Raw genomic sequence first — 20,212 nt, 5'->3', positions numbered from 1 at the left:
TCGAATCCTTTGACATCAGCTCGCGTGTCACCGGGACGGGGCGGGGCAAGCTGGGCCAGGTGAGACTCTGCAGGTTGTTTGACCTCTGAAGGTGTCGGCACGCTGAAGAGAGAAGCTGTCGGCGTGTTGGCCAACACTCACCTTCTTCTTCTTCTCCTCCACAGAGGAAGATGCTGCAAGCACCAAAACGCTTTCCCAACGAGTAACGGCCAACCGCCGCCGCCACACACGCACGCCAGGCTGCGATATTTATAAGGCGCAGCGGTGGAGCGTCAGGAGGAATAACGCCGGTGTTTTTATTGTTGGGAGCAGATGTGCTCACAGATTAGATCTGAGATCAGAGCCGCCGCTCTTATTTAAGCTGCGGTGTAACGCGGCTGCACGCTGGCGTAACAGCCAGAGCGAGCTGATAGCAGCCGAGCATGATGGGAACCACAGACGCCCCCAACACCACCCCCCCTCCTCCACAGCCAGGACGGCCACAGGAAGCATGTGGCCCTGCAGGAGCTCCACTACAGCATAACACACTTCCTCTTCACACACACACACACACACACACACACACACACACAGTCTTACATAAGCAACACTTACTAATAAAATGAGGTTGAGAGTTTTTAACTCTTGAGGGTTTGTGATGTTACTGTAACCGTCTTTGTATTTCTGAAGTAACTGATGACTGTTGTGTTCTGTATTGATGGTTTCTATGGTGATATGTTGTCTTTAGGTTGTTTGTAATCACGTGACTTTTATGACAAGCAAACTTCCGATGGCAGGCAGAGAGAGATAAATCCGTGAGACGCAGGCCTGCTCATCAGTGAGCGCTCAGGTCCTGTCCATACAAATACTTATGTTTTTCCTTCTGATTTGGCCTCTCATCTACACACAGCAGAGCTTTAGGTCCAAAAAACTGTGATTTTTATAAACACGTTTCAGGCGTCAAAACTGCGGTCACTGATCTCTGCGGACATGAAACGGGGAGCATTTGGGAAACGTTGATGTAATCTCCTTAAATTGTGCATACTCATTTTTGTTTTGTGTAGAGAGAAAATGCGGAAAACGATGGCGGAGAAGCGTTTTACTCACATTCTGTCATCACTGTTTGTACTGTCATTACACTTAAACTCAACATTTCAGGAATGAACAGAGACGTCTGCTGCAGCCACATCGTTTAACTCTGACGACACATTTTAGTCTCTTGTCTTCTTCCTGTTGTGATAACTGTGTGTGTGTTGATGCATGTGTCCTAAATGTAGTCCAGATTGTGTATTTGAGTGTAATCAGTGAATTTGCAGCTCAGCTCCTACAATAAGTCTAAAATACACTGTGGAAACTAAATAGTTACATTCAGACTGTTCAGGTCCAAAAATGCTCCATTGAAACCCATTCAAACTGACATTTTTGATCCCACAGCCATCAGAGCAGAAAAACAGGACTTGTATTATTTCTGGGTGTCATTCTGGGCTTTTGACTCTGAATTTGTCATTTTGACTATTTTCCACCTGATTTTGACCATATTTGGCATATGGAGGAAATACATGCTATTTCCACTAGGTGACCTGTCACAGTCAATGTAGCTGCTGATCACTGACATATCCCAGACTGTCAGCAGCTACACTCACACACTGACATATCCCAGACTGTCAGCAGCTACACTCACACACTGACATATCCCAGACTGTCAGCAGCTACAGTCACACACTGAGGAGGAGGACACTCAACATCATTCAGTTTTTTTAAACATAGTGGCATCATGACAAAAACCAGGTATTTAAAGGGTTAAAATGCTGAAAATGAATGAATATTTGATATTTATGATTAGGACTGATGATGGTTTAAAAAAAATCATAAAGCTCTAAAGCTTGATTTTGCAAAGCACAGTTTGTTTGCAGAGCAATAAGAGTGTGTAATATTAAAGTGGGCCCTAAGGGTTAATAATGTGGCCTGAGTTCACTGATGTGTGACCTCTGACCTCCAGTGGCCTCTCTCTTTGTCGTCCTGTTTTCTGCTGAACTCGTTGTTTCTCTGATGACTGTTTCAAACTGAATTCACTCTCATCGTTTTTCTCAGTGACTCATCGCTCCAAACAGGAGGAGAAGGAAACCTGCAACGACTGCAGATTCCAAACTGTGAAACACCTGCAAAATTTTAAATTTCTATTTTAATTTTAGTATTTATCTGAATGTTTAATATTCAGGAACAACAGTAAGAATTAGTCATTTCTTTAATGGTCACTTCACACAGTAGAAACACTGGTTTCTTTCATTCTTTTGTAAAAAAAAAAAAACAGTATTATTTTTAAAAAATCTTCTGTCGCATAAAAAACATTCAGCCTCCACATTAAATATAAATTTATATAATATTATATATATATATATATATATATATATATATATATATATATATATATATATTATTATATTATAATATTATATAATATTAATAAAATAAGTTTACTGTGAGCAGAGTCAGAGCAGAGGAGCTCATTACTCACAGCTGCAGGTCATTAAGAGCTTCTGATTAACGTCACCTGAAGGAGACCACAAACACAACCAGAAAAACACACATTAAAAAAACACACTTTAACGGGTTTTCTACGTATTTTCATTCATGTTGGACAGAAAAAATACATTTTTTAAAGTGCAGAATCCAAACAGTGAGTCCTCTCTGAAGTGCGTCAACCAGCAGGATGAAACTCAACTCTTATGCTAGAAATAGGATTTTAAAAGGATTTTAGTGATTAAAACGTTTTTTTAAAGCTGCAAACAAACATCAAAGTCAATCTCTAACGTGCAGGCATCCGTCTAAATGCTGCAATCATAGCGTGACGTCTCCGTCCTGCTTTACAGGGAGACTTCAATAATCTGGAGGCTTTCTTAAATCTCTCAATTAAAGCCTCAAAAGTCTCTAAATTCATAAAATAGGGGATATGTGTAGAATAAATTAATGTGTAACACTGGCAAACAGCCCTCAGCGATTCCTTGCACGTTTTTGTTTTGGTTTTTTTGGTCCAAAAGAGCAAACAGCTGACCGCACGTAACGACTCGACTTTATTACAAAGCCGAGTCACTGCGCAGGTTTCCGTCACAGATTTGCTCAAACTGAAGCGACATTTTCTAAATGTGATAAAACTCAACGTGGTGCTGACTGTGTTTCCACTGAGTGATGTCATGTGACTTCTCCTCTGATAACATCCCAGTAACCATGGTGACGGATGTTCAAAACATCAGCAGCTTTATTTCTGTCGCAGCCACCGCACTAGCCGTCATTATTTCAATCCAAGGCCACGTAGGCGTGTTATGGAGCCATGATGGAAAGGCGAGCCCCTCATACGTGGGAGCGGCCACGTATGAGGGATTTCTGGGAGATGTAGTCCACGATTTCACAGAGGAATCGTGGGATAAAAACTTTGTTATGTGATGCAATAACAGCTCTTGTAGTCGAGCTCAGGGCAGAGAATCCGGATGGGACTCTCAAACTAACCAAAATAGGGTTTGATGATGTCATCCTGTGGTTTTCACTCTTTTTAGGTCACAACTTCATCAAAACAAACCTACGTCTACTTGTGACTCTTAGGTTGCTCATATTTAGGCATCACGCAGCAACATTCTCTTAAATTTATCATATATTTTCTCCTCGTTTTCTGGTAAGAGAAGTCGACTCCAGATGCACCAAAAGTTGGGAACCATCCAAATCTGCTGTGACCAGGTGAGCTCAATGATGATCTCACTGATCAAAAGTCACCTGTTAGCTCAGGTAACGCCCCCTAAACACAATTTAAGGGCAGGTTTAAGGGCAAGACAAACAATGGTGTCCACTGCAGTTTGGACAAATATGGCTTTTCACAGTCACCTGAAATTCCACCTCACGCCAGCCTGAACACAAACATGAACTTTAACTTTGGTTTACAGGATCAATAACTGTCCACAATCACCTCCTCCTCTGTTACAACCATCAGAATCAGGACTCTGCAGGTCTCCTAAGGACTCTCCAGGTCTCACCAGGACTTTCCAGGTCTCTCCAGGACTCCCGGTCCGGTGCAGAGTTTAGACCTGTGGCCGAGGGCTCGGTGCCTTTTGCAGCTGGTTCACAGGCAGCAGAGGAGGGCTGATGTTTTTGTTGCTGAAGTTAAAGAGGACAGAGGGACGGTGAGACAGAGGAACGGAGGGGGACAGATGGAGACAGCTGGGAAAAACGTCCTCTCTGCTCCCGACGAGGAGCTGACGGCTCGGCTCGCCACAAATCACAAACTATTTACAAGCCCTCCAAAACAAACCAGAAAAGAACTTCCCCGAAGTCCAAGCGCGGGACAAACCTCCTCTTAAGTGTCCGCAGCAGGAAAACAAAAGGCCAGTGTTTACTGGACGGACAAACACAGACGGACGCGGTCTCCTCGTTAAACAAAGACTCGGAGACGGAGACGGAGCGAGCCGTGAGACTGATGATGATGATGATGATGATGATGATGATGATGTAGCTCTCATCGCCGTCTGGAAACTTTCTCCTGAAATTAACTGAAATTAAAAACCTTCAGCTTTCTGTGTTTGTCTCTGACGTCCTCTCACACTCAGCGTCTTCAAGTCTGTCTTTAAACAGGCTGACAGACGTCTCATTCACAGATTAAGAACAATATAATCTGGATTAAGGGGTAAAACAGTAAAGAACCGCGTCAGTTCTGCGTCAGTTAGTTGGCTTCAAAAAAGCAGTCTGTTACTTTTGGTAAATTTCCATATTTCTCTGCTTCTTTCGTTGTTTCTTTTGTTTGTGCACTGGTGATGCGTCCCTCTCGATGGACAGTTTGTTGACAGTCTGAAATCCTGCAGATGTGTCGGTAGACGGGTTTCCATTTTGTCTTCACGTTTGAGGACAGACCTGCAGACAGATCTGCCGACAGACAGATGTCCAGTGATGTGAAGGAGATTATTTAGAATTTTGTGTGAGAGTTTCATCTAAAGTTTCCTGTTTGACGAATGTTCCCCGTCCTCCATCCACGAGCATCCTCACAGTCTTACCTGAAATCTGACTCTGTTTCTGTTTCTTTGAGTTTTAATGGAACCACTTTCAGATAAGATGACACGATACTTCATTGTCTGTTTTCACATAAATTTGTCTACAAGCTGAACAGAACAGCATGAAAGACGATTAAAAACACGTGAAAACCTCTGTGAGGTCGCCCTCCAGTTTTTAAAGCTAATCTGAAAACCTTATCAGTCTCGAGCGCTTTTATTTAAACTCTATTTTTAAACTTAAGGTTGTTTTTTTTCTCATCATGTTATTTCAAATCTTTTGGAATTATTTTATCTTACATTATTTTTTTTTTTTAAATTACTTTAGCTTATGCTTTTACTGTTTTCTCTCTCGTTTTAATTTTGAATTATGTTTTTTTTTTCTTGGAGTTGAATATTTTGTTATGTAATCTACGCAGCACTTCCTGTCCTCTGTGTGTGAAAGGTGCTTCATAAATAAAGCTGCCGGTTTATTAAACGTGTTATAAGCTGCATGTTTCCGCCTGATGAACGTCGTCTGTTTAAGGTGCTCTTCAACAACATAAGGACTCGTTATAAGAAGGTATCAGTCAGTGCCTGAGAAGGAGACCATGTTTGAGCTCAATCTGCAGAAAACACCAGGGTTCATCCTCAGAGGACTGCGAATGTGGAGGATTTAGACACTTGATGATGATGATGATGAAGGAGGAGCGAGCTGAGGAGCGAGCAGAGCTCTGTGCTCAGTAGTCGTAGTGATGTTGTGTTCCTCGGACCGCGCTCCCCCACATCACATTCCCCACAGGCGACTGTTTGTCATCGCGGGTCATCGTCCGTTTATTCTCCTCTGGATCCTCCTCTCCGTCCATCCCTCATCGGTCTTCTCCAGTTTACAGAGTTTATCTGCTGCTCTGCTGAATCCTGTAACATTTCAGCGGCCGTTCACACAGCAGCGATTCTTGATGAAATGTTAAACTTTTAACCAGTTTTGTTTTTTCGCCTGAACAATGACAAAGATATTCTGTTCTATTACAAACTTTCGTTGTGGTTTGGCCTTTTGTTCACACAACAACGGCGTGTTTGGCGCTTGAAAGCAAAAACGTTTGAAACCAGGTTCCAGTGCGAAATCCAGTAGCCACCCCTACTGTTGCCATGGAAACTGGCAATGTGTGGATCCTGTGAGAACAGTGATGTCACTTCACGCATCACGTTTCAGACAAACAGCCATGGCGAGCAGGAGGACAACAGCAACGACAATGACGACCTGTCGAGCGTTTGTGCTGCTGACTGCAGAGGTTATAAACGTTGTCGCTTCTCGTGCGTTCGTTGTTTATAGAGCGGTGAAGTGATGACGTATTTCTGTAGTCCAGCAGATTAGCATCGCTCTGGTTCCCTCATCAAAAACCCTCTGGGAGTTTTGATTATCGGCAAAAATAATCTCTGTGATGAACACGAGTTTACGATCCTTACAGGTTCTGTTGAGCGTGATAATCTTCACACATGAACTTTTGTATGTTTTGAAGCGTAAATTAAATCTCCAGAAGCAGAAAGCTGTTACATGACTTAAATGTCACCGCTACAAACACCGTAGAAACCTCATTTTTCAAGGCTGTATCCCGCTGGAAAAGCAGCGAGGTGTCTATGAAAGTGTCACGACACCAACCCTTCCCTCCTCCTCCAGACGACAAAGCCAGCTCCCTTATTTTAGGAGCACTCTCTGTGTTTACATGCACACCTTTCCTCAATCTGAAATCAGTCTGGGTCAAGATTTCGGGTCAGCTGTTTTCGTGTCCTCCGTTACGATCTGGCGTTTACATGCACGCATACGACAGCGTTTCCGGTTGTTTTTGCAGAGCCGTAAACATGAGGATCATTCTCACAATGTTATCATATGAATGAAGATTTTTTTAAAGATGCAAAGGAAAGACTTTTCCATTTTTCGTCAGGACGTTCTCGTCTAAGCTTGACCTTATTCCATCTGTCGTCAACTGGAGAAAGTCTTGATGAATAAACAGTCAAAGATTTCTTCAGCAGTTGATGCTGAGTTATTGTCCCCGCTTACAGTGTAGTATTAAAAAATCTAGATAAGTTTGTTTCAGGTGAGACCGCTCCTTTAACGCTGGACACTGTGTGTGTGTGTGTGTGTGTGTGTGTGTGTCTGTGGTCTCGATGTGGACGTGGTTGTGAAATTGGACCAAAGTTGAGAGAACCTACAAAGAATGGATTCAGGAAATGCCAGCTCTCGTCAGGGTGCCAGCGCCAAGCGCCCGCCGCTGACAGTCGACGCCGAGGAACACGGGAGACAGAAATATTCACAAAACCGCAATTATCTCCGAGCCAAACATCACTGCTGCTGCTGCACGGAGGTCTCTGTGCACGGAGGTGATGAGCACTGAGCTGCACAGAGACTGTCACAGTAAACCCACAGCTCAATGAAAGCATCCACTAATGAAAGGAAAATAATAAGTGAGAGTATCGGGCGGCATTTTGGTCACAGCCGCCTTTACACGGCGTCACATCAACTTTGTTTGCGGAGCTCTGTGATACTGCAACATTTGCAGCCACCTTCTTTTCTGCATAAAAGTATATTTCCCTGTTTCATTAAGTTCATGAAATACATAACTCATGAGGTACATGAGAGGGAAGAAAAACTGAAGTTCTGGTAAAAGCAGCGATAAAATAGATCACAGGAATCTAAGAGAAGCAACTCATGAAATTGAAATGAATTCCCAAACATGTAAAAAAGGAAAGGAGGAACACATAAACATACACAAACATACAGACATAAATACCAATAAATTAAACAATATAATCAAAGACTAAGCAAGGTTAAAAACTGTGCAAATGTAACAGTGCAAATGAGTATTACTAAGTATAAGTATAATCATCAGAAAAAATAACTTTGATAGAAGTTAAAGTCACCTGTTTACTGATATATTACTGAGCGTGTGTTAAAGTGTTAAAGTATCTGATATTTACTGTACAGAAGTATCAAAAGTCATTTATGATATTAAATATAATAAAATTTTGAAAGTAAAAATACAAGTAATAAAAACAAGCAGAATTTTAAGAATTATGATTTTACTTGGAGCGCACATTACATTTGAAGAAAAACAAGGTTGTGTGTGTGTGTGTGTGTTTTGTTTTTTATGTAAAGGATTTTAAGGGCAAAATTGAGTTTTTCTTTCTGTCAAAGTCCTTCATTCATCCATCCATCATTTCCTTCTCTGGCTGAATATTCTCTGTATGAACTGAAGAGTATAAATACTGTAGTTTCTGCATGTAGGGCGAGCATTCATGTATGAGCCTGCAAGTGAGCAGCTTCCTCTCATCCCTAATTTCCACCAGGTCCGTGCGTGGTCCGTGCATGGATTTCTGGTCTCTGTGTTAACGTGCTCTGGCTCGGCTGCGTTTCCGGTCGACTCCGTCTCAGCACACTTTAACATTTTAACAATTTAACACAGAGCAGACAGGAAGTCAGACAGCGACACAACATTAAAACTTCCAGTTACTTTTCAGGTTTTCGGAGGTCACTGCCTGCAACATGTACGAGGAGAAGCTAATTATGGAAAACCACAAAATCATTTATGACACCACACATCCTTTTATAAGGACAACCATCGAAAGGAAATGGCGTGGAACAACTTATTGGGAGTTGAGTGAATGGAGTTATCAATTCTTCTTCTGTACTGATATAATGTGCGTGATTTAGTAATTACCGTGGCAACTCCTCAGTCTCATCACTCCAGCTGATCCGGCACACGCAGCACTGCCGGATCTGCTGCCCAACATTAAGACTGATGTAGGTGTTCGGATGAACACTGAAACGTTTAGTCCAGTGTTTTTTAAAAAAAACCTTTCTGGAGTTTCAAATCAGCAAAGCCATTTTGATTTTAACCTTTATATATATATATATATATATATATATATATATATATATATATATATATATATATCATTTTTTAACCAGGTAAAAGACTCACTGAGATTAAAATCTCTTTTCCGAGAGTGACCTGGCCAAGAGGGCAGCTGAAAACATGCTTACAACAATAACTACAGAAACATACAACTACCACACAATACACAGAGCGAGCACAACCAACCTTTAGATCAGACCTCCTCACGACCTCTGAGAAGAGCCCTTCAGTCTTAAAACTGACCGGAGGATCGATCAACAGGCCAAATCACATTAACTAAAGAGTTAAAAAATAAAGACGCAGTCAGTGCAGGAACAGCACAGCGCTGCGATCCAAAGTGACCGCCTCGAAAAAAGAGGCTCCTTCTCTGAAACGCTGTTATTGTTCCTGTAAACAGAGAAAAGGTTGAGAAAGAAGTTTGGAGCAGGAGAAGAGGAGAGGAAGGAGGAAGAAGACTCTTGAGATACAGATGCTGGAATCTCAAGAGTCTTCTGCAAGTTCATCCTGTTTTATAAGATACACCAAGAGAGGAGGAAGAGGAGGAGGAAGAGGAGGAGGAAGAGGAGGAGGAGACGACATTATCATGGAGCTGCAGACACAGATGAGAGAGAGAGATGAGTGATGTGTGCATCTGAACATAAAGAAAGTCCTGCTGTGAGCTAAAGTAACTCCGACTGTAGAAGAAGAAGGTGGATTTATAAGTCATTTTATTGAAATTTAAAAAATGAAATTACATTTGTCTTTGATCCTGCTGCATCTTTGGAGTTGAAGGATGAGTTGATTAAAATCAGCAGCTGCTGTGAAGAGTCCATCCAGTTCTTTGGGCATATCGCTGCTGTTGACATCATTCAATTCCTGCAGTGCATTTTTACAATTTGCATCAACGTCTTGTGTCCTGTCCAAGGTCCGTCTATCCAGTACAGCAGCTTGATCCGGGATGTTAAGGGTTAACTGTGTCTCTGTGAAGACGTGTGCAGAGCAGTCTATGATTTGTTGTTGAGTGAGTCTCAATCTCATCTCATCACTTTATTCTCCTGCGAGCGGACATTAGCCAGGAGAAGGTTTGGTAGAGGAGCAGCTCTCGGTCAGTCGGGTCAGCCTCGCCCTGATGCCGGCTCTCCGCCCTCTCTTCGTCTTTCGGGTTTTGTTTCTCCCCTCTGGTCTGACTGGCCGCTCGGCGTGTGCTGTTGGTGGGAATCCTCTTGTGGTCTGCTGCATTCAGTCCAAACCCCACACAACTTTCTGTGATGCTGATGATGATGCTTCTCTATCGTAGAAAAGTCGTGCTTCAGCAGAAGGGGCCATAGTGTTGAAAAAAATCAAACAATATAGCAAAAAGCAGCGAGGATTTGAGGAGCTACAGGCTGCTGCATCTACACGTGCTGCCGTCATCATAGCATACTGTCAGATAAACGTAATGACGAGGAGAGCTCATGATGCTGCAGCGTCTCCAGAGGATGAACCGCCTACACGTCAGTGACCCTGCGAAGTTTCCTGCAGCGCCGCCGTCAGGACGCCTGCAGACTGACGCTCTGATGAAGACCTCTCGTCTTCTTCAGCTCCGTTTGTTAGCGAGTAAATCTGAGAACGAGGAGCAGCTGATGGAAGAAATGATCCGTTATTGTTGGTGACACTCCAACATGTGGAACCGAGGCGGGGAGGTTAACCCAGATTTATGTCTCTCTCTCATACACACACACACACACAGAAACACACACACACACACACACACACACACACACTCTGAGAAAACATATGTGTATGTTCTGTCAGTCCTCACAGTTTAATTGGTGTAATTACTGTAAATCACTAAATCCCACCTGGGAGGAGAAAGTCTGAGATGGAGGAGGAGGAGAAGAGGAGGAGGCAGAGGAGAGGAGGAGGAGGAAGAGGAGAGGAGGAGGCAGAGGAGAGGGAGACAAATAGAGAGGAGAGGAGGCACTTCAAAATCTGATTTTCATACTTTTTAAGACTGTCTTTCTTCGAGTCCTCACAGTGTTGATGAGTCCTCTTCAGTCGTTTTTCGCTGCAGCAGACTGAACTACTTTCCGTCTGTCCATCAGCTAGCAGGGAACGTTCCCAAAACATTGGCAAACGTTACCTAAAAGTTGTAATAATGTCTCAAAGAAAACATTTTGATCTAATGTTCAAAGAACGCTTTAAGGATGTTTGTCATTTCAAACAATGTTCCTGTGAGGTGAAATGACGACGTTTGAACACTGAGGATGTTTCAGTGATGTTGAGAGGCAAAAGATCAGAGAATGCTCTTTTTATAAAATGTTCCCACAATGTTACATGAGAACAAAGGAAGAACGTTTTCAAAGCGACATTCAGGACATGTTACTGAGGACTGAGATAATACAACATTTTCTTTTTAGATGAAAATGTGAGGTGATGTGATATATCAACAATAAAAAATAAATACTATTTTTTGGTGTTTGTAGAGAATGTTGCCTAAAATTTAAGAAGAACGTTGTGAGAACATAAAGAAAACATTGATAAAAGATTGCATCGCTTGCATTGTATCGTCCTCAGAACGTCATTAGAACCAAAACTTGCTGGCTGGCTGCTGGTCAGGTTGGCGGCCTGTGGAGAGAAAATGTCACGATAAACTCATGAGTGTTTGAGGATGTCAGGATTTTCCTCGCTGCAGCGGGAAGCCGCGTGCAGTTGCGACAGATGTTGCGGTCGCTCTTTCCAGGGACGTTTCTTATTTTCTCACGCTGCAGAGCTGCAGGACGCCGCAGGACGTTCGCCGGCTGCAGTCTGACGTTGAGCAACCGCTCTGACTTTTCAGTAACGATGGCAGAAGTGACCCTTTGACAGGGACGGGCGTATCCCAGCATGCCGCAGGAACACACAGACCTGAGAGAGATTGAGTCACACACTGATTTACATCATAACACACACACACACCCGCACTTCCTGAGCAATATTTGTCATTTGATATTTAGGAATATTTTCATTTTATCAGTTGTTCTTCTAACTCTTCAGTTAACCCTTTAGTGCCCGCTTTAATGTCACACACACTCGTATCGCTCTGCACGCAAAATGCATTTTTCAAAATCAAGCTTTGAAAAATATTATACAGTAACATGATTTTAACCAACATCAGTCCTAATCATAAATATGAAATATTCATTATTTTTCAGAATTTTAAGAAAGTAAATAAAAACATAATTTCCAGGAGACAGAGATGCGTGATGAGCTTCATCTTAAATCTGACTGTGTAGCTCTGTGCCGTAAATAAATTCACTATGTATATACTGATTCTAAAAATGTCTTTTTCTGCTCATCATGAGCTCGTTTGTGTCTGTTTGGGTCTAAATGTGTTTGCAGCTGCAGCTCCGACTGTAAAAGCAGAACATCAGACAAATGGAGCTCCGGTTTGAGCCTCGAAAATAACTGCTGGTCTCATCAGCATTAGATTGAGATTCAGACTGATTTAATCCTCTGCAGTGACAGCGAGCACAGCTGAGATCATATTCAGAGTTTAACGAGATATTTAGAGCTGAAACTGTGAAGTTTAATGAGTCAAACATCTGTTTTTATATATTTATCAGTTTAATGGGACATTGTTTTTTTGTGCATTTTTCCAATATAAAAACCAAAGAACAATTCACTGTAAAATGTATAAAATCTGCCTAATATGACATTAATTTATACTGAGATTATTTCCAAAAACACGAGGTTCCTGGAGAGCGTGCAGAGGTAACACGTGTTTGTGTGTGTGTGTGTGTGTGTGTGTGTGTGTGTGTGAGTGTGTGGGTGGGGTAGAAAAGGGGAAACTTACGGGACGGAAGGAGGAAGAAGGAGAGGAAGTGTGGGTGACGGGAAAGAGAGGCAGCTGGTACAGAAAGAGGACGAAGGAACACAACAAACCACAGCAGGACAGTTACCTCACACACACACACACACACACACACACACACACTCTCAGGTTATCGGCTCTGATATCGCTCAGTTTCTTGGTCTTCTTCCTGTCTGAACCTCAAACTGCTTCTCTCCACTTCAGATGTTTGTGAAACAAATGGAGATAATTTCTTTAAATTCTCTGAACTTTATTTTAAGTTTTAGAGATCTTGAAGTTTCCAGATATATAAAATGTGTCAGGCTGAATTTTGGGGGAAATGTTTGTAAAATTAAGCAGCAGTCATGTTGAATATTTCCACCTGATGGGATGATGCACACAGAAAAACATTTAAATCTTCCAGAACATGAAAATTTAACAGAATCAGAAATTGTGATTCGCTACAGTTGCATTAAAACAAATTTTATATTTAATAATTGTAAAAAAAAATTGTATAAAAAAAATATATAAAATGAAAACTGTAAAATTAATATAAAACTATCAAATAAATGTCAAACAAAAAAATAATTAAATATAAAATAAAAACTATTTATAATAAAAGCTATATACAAAATATACAAAATAAAAACTATCAAATGAAAGATAAAATAAAAAATATGTACCAAAACCTAAATAAAAACTACAAAATATAAAATGAAAAACTATAAAATACAAGTGCAGTCGGAAAAAAAACCAACTTAAAAATCTGTGCATTATGCAACATTACGATGTACAAACTAGCATGTAAAGATTAAGGAATATAAAAAGATATGTGTATTACATCACATTATATACATAAATTGAAATAAGAACAAAAATATACACAATATGTGGAAGGGAAAAAGGGAGAGAATAAAAAGGCTCATGTCACATTTAAAATAATTAATATTTTCACAGTGAGACTCGCTGATGTGTTTTAGCAACAATAGAGGAAGCAGATCTCTCGTCCCCTCCCTGTTAGCAGAGACGTCCACTGAACACGAAGACAGACAGACGCTGATCAGACCGAGTCTTTTTCTCCAGAGGCAGATTTCTCCTGAAACACATCATCACTCTTCACATGTCAAATTTTAATTAAAGACATTTCTGTAACCCACAAACGTCCCCTCAGGATCTGGACTCAGCTCCGTGTTTCTGTTGCTGCTGGCTGGAAGTCATGATGATGGCAAAAATCCCAGAAAAAAAAGGAAAAGACGTCTTTAAAAAGAGTGAAACACAAAGACAGGCCGCGTCATAATCCAACAGATAATCCAACAGATTATCCAATAGATATCATTATAATTGCTTTTTAGCTTTGCAGTTAAAAGTTGGATTTTTTTTCCACTGGGTTTGATGTCGTAACAGTATTTTACAGCTAAAATTCTGTATTTTTCCTATTGAGCCTGATGCAGTATTAGTAGTAGTATGTGGTGTAGTAACTATTTTGCAGCCAAAAATTGGATGTAGTGATTTAGTGCTTTGCTAAAATTGTGATTTTTCCCCCCATTGAGTCTGTTACAGTATCTGTGTTTTGCAGCTATTTTTTTTTTTTTTTGTATTTATTTACCATTGAGCCTTGTGTAGTTTTAGTTAAATTTGTGCTTTTTCCCCCACTGGTGTAGTAACAGTGTTTTCCAGCTAAAATTGAGATTTTGTTTTCCACTGAGCCTGGTGCAAGATTTTGCAGCTAAACTGTATTTTTCCACAGACTCTGGTGCAGAGTTCATGGTGTGACTTTAATGTAAAGGATGTATGCACCTGAGTCGGAGAGGAGACTTTCACAAGCGTGTAAATGTGAGACTGAAGCAAGAAAAGACACCTCTGTGAGTCAGGGGACACCGAGTCCGAGCTGCGGAGGATGTTGGTTCATCACCACAGAAGAAGAAGAAGAACAGTGAGTGATGGAGGAGACGCTGAGGACAAGTTCAGGGAAGGAAACCCCAGTTTGCTCCTCTGATGTAATTTCAGGTTTTACGTTCGGACTTTTGCATAATGATCACGTCCTTCTCACAGAGACGTCCCTCTGAGGGACAAACGCACAGCAAACTCACTGTTTGGACTCAATAAATTACTCTGTCTATATCTCTCTCTCTCTCTCTCTCTATATATATATATATATATATATGTGTGTGTGTGTGTGTGTGTGTTACTTTATTATTTCATATGTTGTATTTTATGTGAACTACAAGACATTGATCGTTCCACAACAATCGTTTTATGACAATAGTTGCATCTTCTTTTTTTGACTCTGACTAGAGTCAGTCTGACATCCAGATTTAGTACAAAGTTAGACTGAATTTACAGAAAATCTGCAAAAGAAAATGTGAATTAATGTGTTTTCTTAAAGTAATAAATAAATAAACATTTTTGCTCATTCAACCAGACTAAGACAGATGCTGTGAACTTTTGTTAGAGGCAGAGTTTAGAGGAGGGTGTACACAGAGTATGTACACAGAGTGCTGTGTACATACAGCACACATGCAGTAAATATACATCGCTGTTTTACATGAGAGGAAGATGCAATTTAACCTTTAGGGACTTTGTTTGTTTCATTTTAGTCTCTTTTCTTCTTCCTGTTGTGATAACTGTGTGTGTGTTGATGCATGTGTCCTAAATGTAGTCCAGATTGTGTATTTGAGTGTAATCAGTGAATTTGCAGCTCAGCTCCTACAATAAGTCTAAAATACACTGTGGAAACTAAATAGTTACATTCAGACTGTTCAGGTCCAAAAATGCTCCATTGAAACTTCAGTAAATCTTCACACAGCTGATGAGGGTTCACCTGCACAGGTGATGTCAATCGTTCCACTCGCTTGTTTTCAGCCTGAAGTGAAAACACCTGCAGCTCTGAGATATAAAGCGGAGGGAGAGAAAGCGTGACGGGCAGTGACACCACAGCGGCAGTTTCTCATTTCGAGTTTAGTCTGAAGACAAGTTTGTGCCTAAAGTTAAAAAAAGCAGCCAAACTTTTGCAGGTCTTCCAGAGTGTGTGTGTGTGTGTGTGTGTGTGTGTGTGTGTGTGTGTTTCAGAGAAAATAATTTTGATCTACAGAAGATAATCCATATGGGGAAAATGTCCAGAAAACTATATATTTACAAAAAATTTGCATTAAAAATAAAATTTACAGGAAAAAAGATGATAACAATATGATATGATATGATAACAAATGATAAATACAGCTCGTCTTCTCTGTAGCTTCGTGTTGTTTCACTTAATCACCTCATAGCTCATCAACGCAACCGAGTCAGAGGAATGACTTCCCAACTCGGAAACTACGAGCTTCCAGATTTAATGAGGATAATCATTAAAAAAATCAAAAAGTGAAAAAACAGGAAAACAATAACGGTTCAATAAGCAAACATAAAGTATATCAACAGAAAACAATTAGAAATATTAAATGAAATAATAAATGAAATTTGTCGAGAGTTTGCGCCAGCGTGGATGATATTCAGTAAGAAAGTGAAAACTGTAACTCTGAGGAAACATGCGTCCACTTTATCCAAGATACAAAACCGCAGGCTGCCGAGGAGCAGGGAGGAGCAGGGAGGAGCAGGAGGAGGAGGAGGAGGAGGACGGGTGAGTCACAGAGTAACGGCTGCTCCCCCCCTGCTGAGGAGGCCTCCGCCAGAAAAGAGGAAGCGAAAAGGGCTGACGGAGAAAAGCAGGCTGCTCCTCGTCTTCCTGTTTGTGCCGTTTTTGGGACCAACTCCGAAAAGTCAGCAGCAGTGGCCCTTCACACACACACACACACACACGCACACACACACACACACACACACAGCCTTGTGTTGTCGTAGATTCAGCCTCCTGATGTTCACTCTGCTCGATGTCACTCGACGGTTGTTTCTGAATTTTGATCCTCAGATTTCAGGTTGCTCAGGGGTCAAAGGTCACAGCTGAGGCTGCGTTCAGGTTCAGACATTTTCCGACGATCGCAGCGAGGCAGCTTTATTTGTACAGCACAGGTCATACATCGGGCAACTCAGAGCGTTAAAATATCACAACCTCATCAAAGATTCAGATTTACAGTGAAAGATATAAAAGGTCAAATCAATAACAATTTAAATAAAATAAAAAAAATAAAAAAATCATGAATAAAAATAGCAAAAGTGCAGAAAAGAGTCGCAAAGATCGTTTAAAATGACTTAAAATCCAGTTTTAAATAAGTTTGCAGTCATTCGTGGTTTTTAGTCTGGGAGGTTATTCCAACCAAAGATTTCAACTTTTTATTTTTACTGTTGATTTGGCTTTCTGTGGCCGGACAGGTCCAGTGTGACGGGGCAGTTAGAGGGACGCCGGCCGGAATCGAACCCGCGGTCTCTGTGGCGAGGACACAGCCTCCGTTTTGACTTTCCTCTCGCAGAGTTCAGAGGGGACGAGCTCCGTTTGTCGACGTCACAGGATGATAAAGCTTCTTCCGACGGCTGCAGATCTGCTCAGACAGTGACTCAGCGTTATTGATCACAGCTGATTATTGATCGTCGTCAGCAGATTTCTGAATGTGTCAGACATTTAAAGGTGCAGTCTGTAAAATCTGACGCTTTCAAACTACAACACATGAATGTATGAGTATAAAAATCAGACCGTCAGCAGTTCATCTTTAACCCTTCAGGGTCTGTTTGTCTCATTTTAGTCTCTTTTCTTCTTCCTGTTGTGATAACTGTGTGTGTGTTGATGCATGTGTCCTAAGTGTAGTCCAGATTGTGTATTTGAGTGTAATCAGTGAATTTGCAGCTCAGCTTCTTTTTTGTTTTCTGAGGAAGATTTTGTTTTTTCAGATTCCTGTTTTTTTTATTTCTGCTGCTTGTTTACATTCCTGTTTGAGTTTGATTTATGAAAACACACACACACACACACACACACACACACACAGTGACTGTTATCTCGAGTCGCTCCGTCAGCAGTGAACACAGAGCGACTGGAAACTCTGGAAACTCTCCAACTGGTTTAACTGGAACTGGACGGTGTTTTTAGAGGTTTTGTTTGAGATGAACAGACAGTCTTCATTAACCCGTTAAAATCCAGATCCACGTCACTTTTCACGTGCTGCATTCAGACGCCTTGCACAAATATTTAACCCTTTAAATACTGAGCAGTTTGGTGTCCTTCAAGCACATGGGACAAACACGATGAGCAACAGAATGAGAACGGACTGAAAGAACTCAACATCCCGTTTATCCTGCATGCGACTGCAGCCAATAAGCTCGTTCTCACTCCAAACGTTGTCGGTGCTTCACAGGGTCCATCAGGAATGTGGTTGAACGGCTCACACGAGAACACGGACGGACAGAACCGCTGCTGTCGTCATAATATCTCGGCGGACGGCCAACACGTTCTCGTCGCAGCTCATCACGCGGCGCCGCTCTGTCAGCGATCTTCTGCATCTGCTTCTGACATTTTGGGATCCTTCTGCGTCAGCTGTTTGGGCTCCGGGATGCCGTCACCGTGACGTCAACAAATGTCAGACTCACGATGGTTAGGATTCGACAAAAGAGGTACGTGGTGAGGTGTTGAAAAGGTGTCAGTTGTTTGTGGGACCCGCCCACCTCCCTCCGTCTGCCCTGAGAGCTCGCTCGTGCCGCTTACATCATGTGGTTACTGGCAGTGTTATTACCCGACGCTGTTGGGTTGCGTGTTCTTTCATGTCCACGCAACCGGTTTCGTCTGGCCGCGTTCTCAAGTGACGCCTCCTCATCTGACATGTCTGTGCGTGTTGCATGTAAATGTGGACGGTGGCTTTTGGCTTCACACTCGTTGATGAAAGCGCTGACAGAGCGGCGCTATTTGACGGGTTAGGGATGAGAACGGGTTGGCAGTGCGAACCGGAGGCGTCTCTTGAGATCGAGCCAGACGGAGCCTCACCACGTGACTGTTTTGCCAAACCTAACCATCGTGACGGTCCGTGTTGGTCGCCATGTGCTGTTGTGAAAACACAATGACGTGCCGCATCATCCCACCACGTGCATCTGATGACATCACGGCGTCCTGGGGCATAAAGTCGCTGACGGAGCGGCACCATGTGACAGTCTGGATGAGATCGTGTTGGTTTAACGGACGTCGCCCTCATACTGACGCAGTTAACAACAAACAGCCCCCATAATGCCTTTAATGCTTATTTAACAACGAGCAAGACATTCGTGAAAACGTGTCGGAAAATTACCTGAAAATTAATTAATAAAACTAAAAAAACAGAAAATGAACTGGAAAACAGGCTTTAAAAACGTGAGCTGCTGTTTGGCACAGACCGAGTCGCTGTTCAGAATTGCATCTTTGAGTCCGATAATTCTGTAACAATTTTCATATGCAGTATGATAATACAAGCTATAAATGAAGCTTTTTTTCTTCTTCCCCTGGACATTTTCCCCTGGATTTCTATTTCTATCTATCATCTACTGATTTATTGCAGTTTGCGGTATTTTCTTGCCGCGCTGCTTCTTGTCTGTGAAAGAAATCACACAGTTTCGGTCTGAACGTTTGAAACGCTCCTGAAAGGCGTCTGATGTCGATCCAGGTTTTAAAGGGTTAAAAGAATCTTCAAGCTCTTATTTTAAATGAGAAGTTTAAATGAAATTAGTAAAAACTGTCCTCCGACATCTCACACGTCACCTGGGAGCAGAGCGGCATGCTGGGAAAACAAACTTTAAAGTGGTGGTTTCTGGTCATCAGAGAGACCGCAGAGATTCCCAGCATCCCTCCTGTTCCTGCCCACGCTCATCAGTAAGATCACACGTGATTGGTCGGAGAAGAAACCGAGGTTTGACTGAGAGCCGCAGAGGATGGCGTCCATATTTGTGGTTTGTGAAGTGAATTAATGAAAAAGCTGCTCGTCATCCTGTCAGCTGCTCTCTTTGTTCTCTGCTGGATGGTTTCAATTTCATCTCACCACCAAAACTCAGATTTATGTCGCAGGACAGCGACAACAAACAATAACCCGAAACCGCAGAGAATGAAAGTGACAGAAATGAGTCGATCAGATGAAGCCGTTCATCAAAAACGACACGAAAACACGTCAAACACAATCAGACTTTATTACTGCGCTGTGATCAGTGTTTTACGACTTCATAACAAGAGCTGTTTGACAATATGTTCATAAATTAAAGTGTTCACACATTCGTTCTCCAAAAAGCTCACCATCAGAGAATACAGAATCGCTCTTCACTGCATAACATCTGCTCTTTAAAACTGTGTCCAAATATAGAAAATAGATTGATTTGTTGCTTTTATTAACAGACGATCAAATCGAATCAGCCTGCGGCGATAACTCGGGAATAACTCGTAACTTTAAAGCAGCGTCTGATCAGCTGTTGTCTCTGACGGGAAAATATCCAGAGAGGCAGAAATGAACATTTCTGACTTCATCTCCAGTTCACCCAAAAACAAATTTATTTTCATTTTAGGAGATTTCTGCGAGAAGATTCTGGAATATCATATGAACAGAAAATAAAACGCATAAAGTATCCTAATTTTTTTCCTAATTATTTCC

The sequence above is a fragment of the Plectropomus leopardus genome, chromosome 1 (assembly GCF_026936395.1).
Source record: "Plectropomus leopardus strain MGB_pleo_1.0 chromosome 1, ASM2693639v1, whole genome shotgun sequence".
Classification (NCBI taxonomy): domain Eukaryota; kingdom Metazoa; phylum Chordata; class Actinopteri; order Perciformes; family Serranidae; genus Plectropomus; species Plectropomus leopardus.
Note: the sequence above shows the minus strand (reverse complement) of the source record.